The sequence below is a fragment of the Heterocephalus glaber genome, unplaced genomic scaffold, assembly GCF_053883595.1.
Source record: "Heterocephalus glaber isolate CG9 unplaced genomic scaffold, H.glaber_assembly_v1.0 deba00001729, whole genome shotgun sequence".
Lineage (NCBI taxonomy): Eukaryota > Metazoa > Chordata > Mammalia > Rodentia > Bathyergidae > Heterocephalus > Heterocephalus glaber.
In genome coordinates, this window is record NW_028258440.1 from 3,858,004 (window position 1) to 3,870,672 (window position 12,669).

Consider the following 12,669-nt stretch of genomic DNA (forward strand, 5'->3'; position numbering starts at 1 on the left):
CTTTCAAGTCACAATCCTCTGGAGAATAAGATTAGTAGAGAAAAAAAGCACAGATCAAACATAATAGTAAATGATGGTAGAATAAGGTGGGTATGATTCCAGATGAGAGCTAAGCGAAGAGACAGGAGACAAGAGACTGGTGGTTAGGAGGTAAAGGATGGTATGTGGAAGCAATGGGGAAAAACATCATTTGTTAAAGTACTCACTTTGAACAATTTAATGGGTTTCTGTGTGTATATGTGTGACTGGAGATTAAACCTAGGGCCTTCCCATTGAGCTACATCACCAGACCTTTTTATTTTTTATTTGAGACAGGGACTTCCTAGGTGAGTAAGTTTCCCAAGCTTCGTTTGAACTTGAAATCTTCCTTATCTCAGCCTTCCAAAACTTTGGGATTACAGGCATGTGCCACAGTGCCTGACAAGTTTAATGGTTTTATATTTTAATTAACCTCTCCCTAACTGTGGCAGAAGAGTTGATAACATAAGTGTGTTCCCATGCTTGAAGAATTATTGTGAATTTTGGGGGTTGGAAAAACAAGGCAAGGACACCAACGGTGGGCTACACCCAAGAGAAACTGGAAGCCTCCAACCCCAGAGATTGGATCCCTTGAACACACCACTCAACAGCACACCTTGTCCTTTCTCAAACTCTTAAGGAGTATGCATGCCACAAAAAACCAAAAATGTCATCTGTAGGCAAACAGGATCTCAAATCCCAAGATGAGTATTCCCAAAATCTACAAATACTTTGGGGAAAAGCAGCACCACATAAAGGGGTCACCAAACTCAAGAATCAGGAAACAGGGGAACCAATTGGAGTTGCGGTGACGGGAACGATTGGGCAGAGTGGAGGAAAATATGTTGCTCTTCGTGGAGCAGGTAATATCTAAAGGGACTCGTTTCAATCCAAATCTAAAGTATGGCAAGAAATTCCTCCTGGAAATCCTGATGCCATTCCTGTAACTCATGGAACTGAAAATTCTTGGCATGTAATAGCAGCCACGTCAGGGTCTCAGACTGTGGGCAGTACAGAGCTTTCAGAAGATATGTGTAAAGAATATGAAATAATGTATTCTCCATCTTGTGAAACCACAAGAAATACTACTGGCATTGAAGAACCAACTGAGGGAAAGATTTTAGGACCCAAAGATATGAGTTACCAAATATATGACATTTCTGGAGAAAGCAGTTGGGCAATTTCTACAGAAGATATGAGAGAATGCCTGAAGAAACAATTAGAATTCCGTTTTTCACAAGAAAATTTAACAAAGGATCTTTCCTTGATATCCCAAATGGATAGTGATCAGTTCGTCCCAATATGGACAATTGCCAACATGGAAAAAATAAAAAAGTTGACCACAGATCTTGATCTAATTCTTGAAGTGCTGAGATCATCTCCAATGGTACAAGTTGATGAGAAAGGGGAGAAAGTGAGACCGAGTCATAAACGTATTGGGATTCTCAGAGAGATTCCTGAAACAACACCAGTAGAGGAGGTGAAAGCTTTGTTCAAAAATGAAAACTGCGCCAGTGATAAGCTGTGAGTTTGCACACAATAGCCACTAGTACATCAACTTCCAGTCAGACACTGATGCACAGCAGCCATTTAAATACTTAAGAAGTTAAAATATTTCAGGGCAAGCCAATCATGGCAAGGATAAAAGCCATCAATACATTCTTTGCTAAGAATGGTTATCAATTAATGGATTCTAGTATGCATAGTCAGCCCATTCAAGCTCAAGCACAGTATGCCTCACCAGTATTTATGCAGCCTGTATATAATCCTCACCAATAATACCCAGTTTATACTATTGTGCCTCATTCTTGGTTTCCAAGTCCTGCGCCTTACTTTGGAACACCACTGGCTCCCTTCCCCAGTGGTCATTTTGTGAATGGCTTTAACTCAGCAGGATCTTATGAAACAAATGCTGCTGCTATAAATATGGGTCAGCCATTCCCCCAAAATAGTGTGATGCCTCATTTTAGGTCATCCAGTGGTACAGAACACTCAACAGAGGGGTCTGTGTCATTGCAGGATGGACCATTGAACGGATCTACTTCAAGGAACTTTGCACCTGAACTGCATAAAAAGTTTGGCTTAGAGAATGCCAATTTTGACTATATGGCCTTGTGTTGCAAAGCAGATCGGTGGTTAGGGTGCCTGTTCTGGGTGTGAGTGTATGCAAGAGTGACTTCAGCCAAGTCTGTTGTCGTGTCAGTAAACAATTTGAAAACTGAATGTAATATTTGGGTAGATATTTTTTAGTTCGAAATTTAACGTGTCCTTTTTAATTTGTCCTTTTGACCTTACTAATATTTCATTCAACAAGCACCGATTGTACTTGGAGATGTGACTTGCAATCTGTTTGATACTCAAAGAAAGAATGAGGTTATTAAAAATTTTATTAATTACCTAAATAGGTCAAATGGATTTCAAGATTTGAACTGTCCTATGCTTTACACACCCCTCCCCCAAAAATGGGAGACACAAGTTTTTGTCACCTAATTTGTCATTCTGTTGTTTGACTGCCCATTCCCAAAAGCAAAATAACCAACCACCTAATGAATTGTAAATTTCTGAACGCTTTGATCAGTCTGGTCAAATCATGTAACTGCTCTAAATTTCAGAATTCAATGAAATATTTTATTTTTCTGTTCTCATACTTAGAAATTTAAATCCCAGATTGGTAGGTCCAACCCCCCCTTTAATAATTTGTAACTTGCTTTTTAAGTTTTAAATCGTATTGAAGAGAAAAATTTTAAAGGTTAATTTTTTAATTTTATATTACTGGTAAAATTTAGGTATACAATATAATGACATTCATCATTGGAAATTTGCACCTTTACATAACCCATCTTGGTCCTTATTTTTCCCCCTTCCCCTGCTCTCACTTCAACCACTCCATTGCTCCCTATTTACAAGGACTTTGTTTCCATTTTTTCATTTTCTCATATTAATTCCATTCCCTTCTTTCCTTTCCCCTATCCCTCCCACTTCCCATTCTCCTTTGCCCCTTTTCTTCCTATTTCACATTATCTATTATACATTTTAGTCCTTATTTACACTTTCAGTTTCTCACACTAGAGAAACTATTTGGTATTTACACAAGTGTATCCTATTTATTTCACTTAGTATGGCCTCAAGGTGCATCCATTTAGCTATAAATGTCTCTAATTTCTTATTTGTTATGACTGAGTAGTACTCCATTTTATAAAAAAAAGAACATTTTTTAAAATCCAGTCTCCAGTTGATGGGCATTTGGGATGTTTCCAAGTTTTAGCTATTACAAACTGTGCTGCTATGAACATGGGTGCACATATATCACTGTAGTATGATTCTTTTAATTCTTTGGGGAAGATCCCCAGCAGGGGAATAGCTGGGTCAAATGGGACTTTCAGTCCTAGTTCTTTGAGGTATCTCCATACTGATTTCCACAGTGGTTGCATCAGTCTACACTCCCACCAGCAGTGGAGCAGGGTTCCTCTTTCCCCACAGCCATGCCAGCATTTGTTATTGGTTGATTTCATGATAGCAGCCATTCTTTCTGGAGTGAAGTGGAATCTCAGCGTTGTTTTCATTTGCATCTCTCAAATGACCAGTGATGTCGAACTTTTTTTATATGTTTATTTGCTATTTCTACTTGTTTGTCTGAGAAATGTCTGTTCATTTCAAATGCCCATTTTCGGATTGGGTCTTTAAATTTGGGAGGTCTGATTTTTTTAAGTTCTTTATAGATTTGAGATAGTAGACCTTTGTCTGAGGAACAGCAGGTGAAGTTTTTACCCACATTGTGGGTTGTCTCTTCACACTGCTGGTGGTTTCTCTTGCTGTGCAGAAGCTTTTTAATAAGAAGAGATCCCACTTGCTGATTGTTTGTGCTAGTTCACGAGCAATTGAGGTTTTGTTCATCAAATCTTTTCCTACACCAATGTCTTCAAGAGTTCTATCCAACCTCTGCTCCAGGCGATTCAGCGTTTCTATTTTAATATTTAGACCCTTAATCCATTTCAATTATAGTTTAGTGCATGGTGAAAGATGTAGGTCAAGTTTTAATCTTTGGCAAGTTGAAACCCAATTTTTCCAGCACCATTTACTAAAGAGGCTATCTTTCCTCCAGTGAGGGTATTTGGCTCCTTTATCAAGGATGAGATGGCTGAGTGTGTCTGGTGTTGTTTCTGCATCTTCTAATCTGTTCCACTGGTCCTCAGGTCTGTTTCTTTGCCAGTACCATGCTGTTTTTATCACAGTAGCTTTGTAGTATAGTTTCAAGCTGGGGATTGTGATACCCCCTGCCATGTCTCTGTTATCTAGAATTGCTTTGGCTATTCTGGGTCTCTTCTTATTCCAAATGAATTTTTGGATTGTTTTCTCAAGGTCCATGAAGTATGCTTCTGGGATTTCAATTGGGAATGCATTGAATCTATATAGCATTTTTGGAAGTATGACTATTTTCATTATATTGATCCTTCCTACCCAGAAGCAGGGGATGTCTGTCCATTTTCTGATATCATCTGCAATCTTTCTTTTCAGAGTGCTATAGTTTTCAGAGAAGAGGTCTTTGATTTCTTTCATTAGGTTGATTCCTAGGTATTTCAGTTTTTTGGATGCTATTATGAAAGGAATTGTTTGCCCTATTTCTCTCTCAACGAGTCTATTGTTTGGGTATAGGAAAGCTATTGATTTTTTTGTATTGACCTTGTATCCAGCTACTCTGCAGAATTTGGTTATTAAGTCTAGAAGACTTTTGGTGGAGTTCTTGGAGTCTTCTATACAGAGTATCATGTCATCAGCAAATAATGACAACCAGACTTCTTCATTTCCTATCTTTATTGCTTTTATTTCTCTCTCTTGTCTAATTTCCTTGGCTAATGTTTCTAAAACTATATGGAACAAGAGTGGTGATCCTTGTCTTGTTCCTGATTTTAATGTGAAGGATTTCAGTTTTTGACCATTTAGTATGATATTGGCTGTTGGGTTTTCATAGATGGCTTTTATTAGATTGAGGTAGAGATCATCTATTCCAATTTTTTGTAGGGTTTTTATCATAAATGCATGTTGGATTTTGTTAAATGCTTTTCCTCCATCTATTGAGATGAACATATGGATTTTGTCTTTGGCTATATTGATATACTGTATTACATTTATTGATGTGTGCATGTTGAACCATCCCTGCATCCCTGGGATGAATCCGACTTGATCAGGGTGTATGATCTTCTTGGTGATCTTCTGCATTCTATTTGCCAGTTATCTTATTAAGAATTTTTGCATCTGTGTTCATTAGTGAGATTGGCCTATAGTTCTCTTTTTCAGTTGGGTCTTTCTCTGCTTTGGGGATCAAGGTGATGCTTGCTTCCAGGAATGATTTAGGGAGTATTTTTTTTTTTGGTACAGGGAATCGAACTTGGGTTCTTGCACTTGCAAGGCAGGTGATGGAAGCACTGAGCTAAATCCCCGCTCCAGAATTAGGGAGTATTGCTTCCCTTTCAATTTCATTGAAGAGTTTAAACAGTAGTGGCAGTAGTTGCTCTCTAAATGCCTTGTAGAAGTCAGCATTGATACCATCAGGACCTGAGCTTTTCTTAGTTGGTAAGCTTTTAATTACGTTTTCAATTTCATTGGTTGATATGGGTTGTTTAGAATTTTTAGATCTTCATTCAACTTTGGTAATTCATACGTATGTAGGAATCTGTCCATTTCTTCTGTGTTTTCCATCTTATTGGCATACAGGTGATGGAAGTAGGTATTGATGATCCTCTGGATTTCTGCTAGGTCTGTTGTAATTTCACCCTTTTCATTCTTAATTGCATGGATTTGGGCCTTTTCTTTCCTTTTTCTGACAAGGTAGGCTAAGGGTTTGTCAATTTTGTTGATTCTTTCGAAGAACCAACTCTTGGCTTCATTGATTTTTTGTATCGTTCTCTTAGTCTCCACTACATTGATTTCTGCTCTGATCTTTATAATTTCCTCCCTTGTATGAGCTTTGGGTTTGTCCGGCTCTTCTTTTTGTAGAAGATTGAGGTTCAGCATCAGGTTGTTTAATTGGGCTCGTTCTGTTTTCCTAATATGCGTATTCACTGCTATGAATTTCCCTCGTAAGACTGTTTTCATTGTGTCACATAGATTCTGATATGTTGTATTGTCTTTGTCATTTGATTGTAGGAACTATCTGATTTCTTGTTTAATTTCCTCTGTGACCCACTGGTTATTCAGAAGTGTGTTGTTCAGTTTCCATGTGTTTATGTAATTTTTGCAGTTTCTTTTGCCTTTGATCTCCAATTTCATTGCACTATGGTCTGATAATATACAGGGGATAACTTCAATTCCTTTGCTCTTACTTAAACATGTTCTATGTGTGAGTATGTGGTCTATTTCAGAGAATGACCCATGTACAGCTGAAAAGAATATGTATTCTGATTTTGTGGGGTGGAAGACTCTGTAAACATCTGTTAAGTTCATTTGTTCAAGAGTTCGATTGAGTTCTAGTATTTCATTACTGATATTTTTGGTCTAGTTGATCTATCTATTTGTGCCAGTGGGGTGTTGAGGTCCCCCACTGCAATTGTATTAGTGCATATATGACTTTTCATGTCCTTTAGTATTTGTTTTATATAATTGGGAGCACTAGTGTTTGGTGCATAGATATTTATGTTTGTCATCTCTTCCTCTTGGATTCTTCCCTTTACAAGGATGTAGTATTCTTCTTTGTCTCTCTTAATCAGTGTTGGTTTGAAATCCACTTGATCTGCAAAGAGGATAGCTGCTCCTGCTTTTTTTGGTTCATGTTGCAGGGAGTATTGTTTTCTACCCTTTAACTTTCAATCTATGGTTTCTTTTTGAATTAAGTGTTTTTCTTGTATGCAGCATGTGGTTGGATTTTGCTTCTTGACCCATTCTGCCAGTCTATTTCTTTTGATTTGTGAATTGAGACCATTAACATTGGTGGTTATAACTTATATGTACTGACTTATCATTTTCATGACTTTTTGTTTTTGTTGGATTCTCCCCCTTTCCATTTAATTTCTTGTCGCGCCCAATGGGTTCATTCTGCTGGGCTTCCTGGGGTTGTGATCCTCATTGTCTGTTCCTAGGATATTATCTAAAAATTTTGTAGTGCTGGTTTGGTATTCATGAAGTTGCTAAGGTGCTCTTTGTCATGCCAAGTATCTTATTTCTCTATTAATTTTGAAAGATAGTTTTGCAGGGTACATCAATCTGGGTTGGAGACTGTTTTTCTTTAGGGCTTGAAATATGTCACTCCAAGCTCTTCTTGCCTTCACGGTTTGAGTTGAGAAGTCTACTGTGATTCTGATGGGCTTTCCTTTGTATGTGATTTGTTTCTTTTCTCTCACTGCTTGTAGATCTTTGTTCTTCTGTTGGGTTTCTGGAATCTTAACAATTATATGCCTATGTGTAGATTTTTTTGATCAAGGCTATTTGGAGTCCTATATGCCTCACTTATCTATATGTCAAGTTCTTTCCCCCTGCTTAGGAAGTTTTCTGCCATTAGTTCTGTGAACAATTTTTTTATGTCATCTGCACTCTCTCCTGTTTTTTCATTGACTCCAGTCAGTCTTATGTTATTCTTCTTTGCATCGTCTAGCAGGTGCTGGATTGATTTTTCCTGGTCCCTTACAATTTTAAAGCAATTTTTCTTTTTCTGGTCATTAATTGCAATTTTATCTTCTATATCTGAAATTCTGTCCTCACATTGGTTCATTCTGCTGTGTAGACTTTCAACGAAGTTTTTAATCTCCTGGAAATCTCTTTGTATCTGTTTTATGGATTCCATTTGTTTCCTATGTTGGGATTCCATCATGTTCTTCCACTCTTGTATTTTTTTATCTGTGTCCTTTCTAGATTTATTAATCATGTCTTGCACTAGGGGCACAATCTCTGCTGTTATGTGAGTAATTATTTCTGATTTCATTTTTTCCAGATCCTCTTTTGTTGCCAGTTCAGGGAGTCCAGGTGATTGTGTATCAGAGTGTTCCTTCTCCTTTCCCATTGGGGTTGTTGTAGGTGATCTGGAAGTCTGTTCTTGAGGCTTGTTTACGTGTCTTCTCATTTTGATGGGGGATTGCTGTTGGTGCCTGCACAACTCACCTCCTCTGCCCTGGTAAAGGTTGGACGGAAGCCCAGAAGCCCCTTCCTCTGGGCTGGGAGTGGTGGAATGTTGGCCTAGAAGCCCCTTCCTCTGGGCTCGGAGTGGTGAAATGGCAGCCCAGAAGCCCCTTCCTCAGGGGTGAGATCAGTGAAACAGCGGCCCAGAAGCCCCTTCCTCTGGGCTGGGAGCCTTAAAGGATTAATTTGAGAACTCTTTTCTGTTTATAGTTTATTGCTTTCCTTCAGTCTCCTTTTCATAAAAAGTTTGAAATTCACTGCATCAGATAAAGCAAGTCAAAGAGAGTTTGAGATAAGGTGGAAATGATTGAAGGAAATTAATACACAATTTCTCAATGAATAAAATTATAGCTGTCATACTAAATAGGCAATTTTACATGCAGGTATTTAGAAAGTTACTAAAATATTAAAAGTCATGTTGCATTAATCTATTTTAAATCATACCACATTCAGAGTTCTGTGTAGGGTGTGGTCTTATTTTTTCTTTTTAGGGATCTTTTGTACAGTAACTGTCTCTTATGTTAGCGAGCTACATGTGTACAAATTGAAACTGTAAATTGTGATCTCTGGAAAGCTCCATTGTGACATAGAATATAAACATCTTAGTAATATATTAAAATGAATGTGAAGGAGGTTAAAATGAGATTACTGTGAAACTTATCTTCCAACTCTAGGTTAAACTTTGGAGATTATATTAGTGGGTAATGTGAGGCCAAAAGTAAACCTAAGCAAAGCCATCTTGGCCTGCGAATGAACTCCCCTCATACCACTCCCCTTACAGAGTGCTGGAATTCCCTTAAAGAAGTATTTTTTGTAACCACCCTTCTAACCACTCACTCTGCTTCTGTAGGTATGCTTTATCGCTCCCTGAGAACAGATGGTACCTGGTGCCTCCCTGTAACTGCCGAACCTTGTAGCCATAGAATGTCCTATCTTGACAAGATAGCTGGGTTGTGAAAGATAATTTACAACTGGTTGAAGGACATGTTGACCTCTCCCTGAGCTTCTTTGTTTGAGTTACCTATAAAAGCTGTATTGTCCTCTGCTTCCGGGCTTCACTTCTCCTAGAGGGTGGAGTCTACATGCGTGAATAAACTCCTTTCAGTTTTTAACTCTGTCTTTGTCCCGGTGTTCCATGATTTCTTGGCTCGCTTGGCATAACAGGTAACTGTTAAGAGCTTTGAAAACACTGCACATTTCTGTTCAAGTCAGAATTATTATTTCTTTGTAACTTATTCAGCTTGGCAATTGCTTTTGATTTAGTGGATTGATAATGGGGCATAATATATTTACATAGTTTGAAACTATTCATTTCTACACACTATTTTTAAAAATCATCTACAAGGTGAAATGCACAATACAACTATCTGGGCTAAAATTTTGGACTTTAGGTTCTTTAAAAAAAGAATTAATAATCATTGCCTACATCTATGATAAAGTGATTTTGGTTTACTTGGATAATTCTGCAGTTGGTGGAAATGACAAACATTTAAAATGTTAATACCCTGTGAATGCATTGGATTTAAGAGAATAAACTTTTGCAAAAATCACTTGTAAAGATTATATACTTAATTACTGCATTTAAAATGAAACATTGCTTTTTTTGTAGTGTATCACAGGTGTAGCTTCAGATTACTTGTATGCTTGTGTGATTTATTGTTAGTCGTACCAGTTCTAAATATCTAAAAAGATTCTGTTTTGTTTTGTTTGTGGTGCTGGGGATCAAACAAACCCAGGGCCTTCCTCACCACATGCTATCCAAGGGCTCTATAGTGAACTATAAACCCCTGGCCCTAAAGATTCTAACTGAAACACAAGAAGGAAGTTTTCTTTTTGAAGGAAACGAATATATTCTTTCTTTTTCTCTAGACATTATAGAAGTTTAAAGACATGGCTTGTTTTTAATTTGTTTGAAGTTATAATATTTTTAATATAACTTGCCTTGTTACATGTAACAGTTCCCATTTGATGGGATATATAGGAAAGAATGTGTGCGTGTGCATGAGTATAATATATATTCACAGTCTGTACTTACTCTTTATTTTATTATAGCAGATTTAGGGTTTGTATCTAAATGATGATGCCTGTGAGTTATGTGAAACTGTTGACTTTTTTCCCAGTATTACTTTGATGAGGGTGAGTGTTCATTCTAGTTCAACTAGTTATTGGTTCTTTAGATGGTGGAATTTAAATATCAAATTTTTCTCTTCACACTTATAGCTCAACATTTCCCTGCTCTCTTGAAGGCTAAAATTAGGTAGAAATGATATTGAATGTATGGTACAATGATCTACCATAGCTGTTACTGCATGAAGAGAAAACTCACACAATCATATCACTTTGCACTTCATAGAGAAGGTACATAGGGGAGCATTGTAAAACCTGTCTCCATTTTCTATTTTGATAATTAAGGTTTTCATAATATCTAGATTCTGTCTCTAATCTGAATAATCTTAGTTTTGCCAAATATAGTCATTGGCACTTAAAACAGTGATCTATTTAAATTATTTTTCAACTGAATTTTGAAGGAGGATAAGACCCTTCAGTGATATGGGTTTGTTTTCTTTTATCTTTAATTTTCAGGTGATCAGATGACATGCAGAATTCTAATTTATTTCTGGTAAATAAGGTTAGCTTGAATAGTGTTTCACATTCCTTTTTCTTTTTAAATTACTGGATTTGCTTTGCAAAGGCTTAATGATGGAATGTTAATGTAAAACACTTCTTCACTAGTGTTAAGAAGAACAAGAATAATATTGCTGGAACAGAAATAGTATTTAAAAATTACTGAATTCTTTAGTTTCATTAGTTAATGCCCTTAATAATTAATCTCTTGGCTTATATGTCCACTGGTTTTACTTTGAAACAGCAACACAGGGGTTAAGCCTCTGGTAATTGTGTTGGCAATATACATTAACCATATTTTAAAGTATCAGGGCTTTTTTTAATAGAAAAGATAAAACTCAAATGAGAGCAGTGTGTTCCTTCTGAGGGAATTTTATAAATTCTTAAATATAATATATGATGGGGGTTTTCTAATTTTTTATATTTCCTTACAATTTGATGGCCAATTAATTTAACTTTTTTGGTATATACTAATGTAGCTAGTCTGAGCTTTCAAGAAGACACACAAACATATCAGTTCCATTAGCTAAATGACATTTTACAGAAGTGAATTTCTTTTTAAGTTGAGAATGAATTCTCTTGAAATTAATCTGATAACTTCATATTTATTTTTAAAAGCCAAGAGCTCTATGAATCTTTGATTTAAATAGTTCCTAACAGTACAACTCAGACAACTAGTGACAGTATATTATGATTTTATTTTCAACATTGATTAGTATATGGGAAAAAATATCACAATCAGTGTTTGCTTTTTTTTTTTTTAAACCTGATTCAGGTGTCTCAAGTGACACCTCTCAAATGTTGGAGTGTGATGGATCAGAACCAGTTATCAGACTTCTATTTCATCCATTCCTTAAGTTTGTTCCCATTGTCAAAACTCCCCCCGACCTCACTGCCGCCACCACCACCAATGATACAACACATGCTCATGCATAAAATCTTAAAATGAGTACATCGTTGTATTCGTATGTTTTCAACATTGGCAAGATGCTATCGGAAATTAACAAAATTAGATAAATATTAAACTATTAAAAAGCAAAAAAAAAATCAGGGAACAGAGTAAACAAGAGTGGAAGAATAAACAAAACCAAAGGAGAAATTGATCAAGGAATAAATAATAGTACAAAATTTCTCAAAGAGAAAAATCTTCAAATAAAAGTCACACATCTGAGCTGGGGATGTAGCTCATTGGTAGAAGGCATGCCTGGTGTGACTGAGACCCTGGGTTCCAGCTCGAGCACTAACAACAACAACAACAACAACTCACACACCACACATATCAATCACCGGAAAAGATAATTTAATAAAATCCATTGTTACCAACACAAAGAAATTATATAGGTCTGAGCTGTTAGATACTCTAATTACCCTGATTGATCACTGCACATTGTATTTATGCATTCAAATATAATTTTATCCAGCTTGGTATGGTGGCACACACCCGCAGTTCCAGCATTCTAGAGGCTGAGGCAGAAAGAAGCATCACTGTAATTTCAAGGCCACCCTGGGCTACATAGTGAGTTCAAGGCCAGCTTGAATGACATAGATAGACCCTGTCTCAAAAACAAAACAAAACACTGTACCCAATAAATATATATGATTATTATGCGTCAAAAATATATTTTAAAAATATCCATACCTGAGACATATAGTGGCAATATTCTATAAAACTAAATTTATAACATTTTTCCAAAGTAACAAGCAGGGTACACACAGGAATGAAAACCAACAAAGCAGATTTCTCATCAGCAATACCCAATGTTAGGAAATAGTAATGGATTAGCTTCAAATTTATGAGATAAAATAATTTGAAAGCAAGAATATTATACTGAAAAGAATAAAATTTAGCTTGAAGGGGCGAGGGCTATTGCAAAATGAAGATATTTTTCAGACATGCAAAGACTGTAATTTTACCAACTA

The 12,669-nt window shown here is 36.5% G+C and overlaps 1 pseudogene; it reads left to right on the forward strand.

Annotated features, from left to right (window-relative positions):
• Window positions 1–860: 860 nt before the first annotated feature.
• Window positions 861–2,178, forward strand: LOC101701074 (la-related protein 4-like; annotated as a pseudogene).
• The last annotated feature ends 10,491 nt before the right edge of the window (window positions 2,179–12,669 follow it).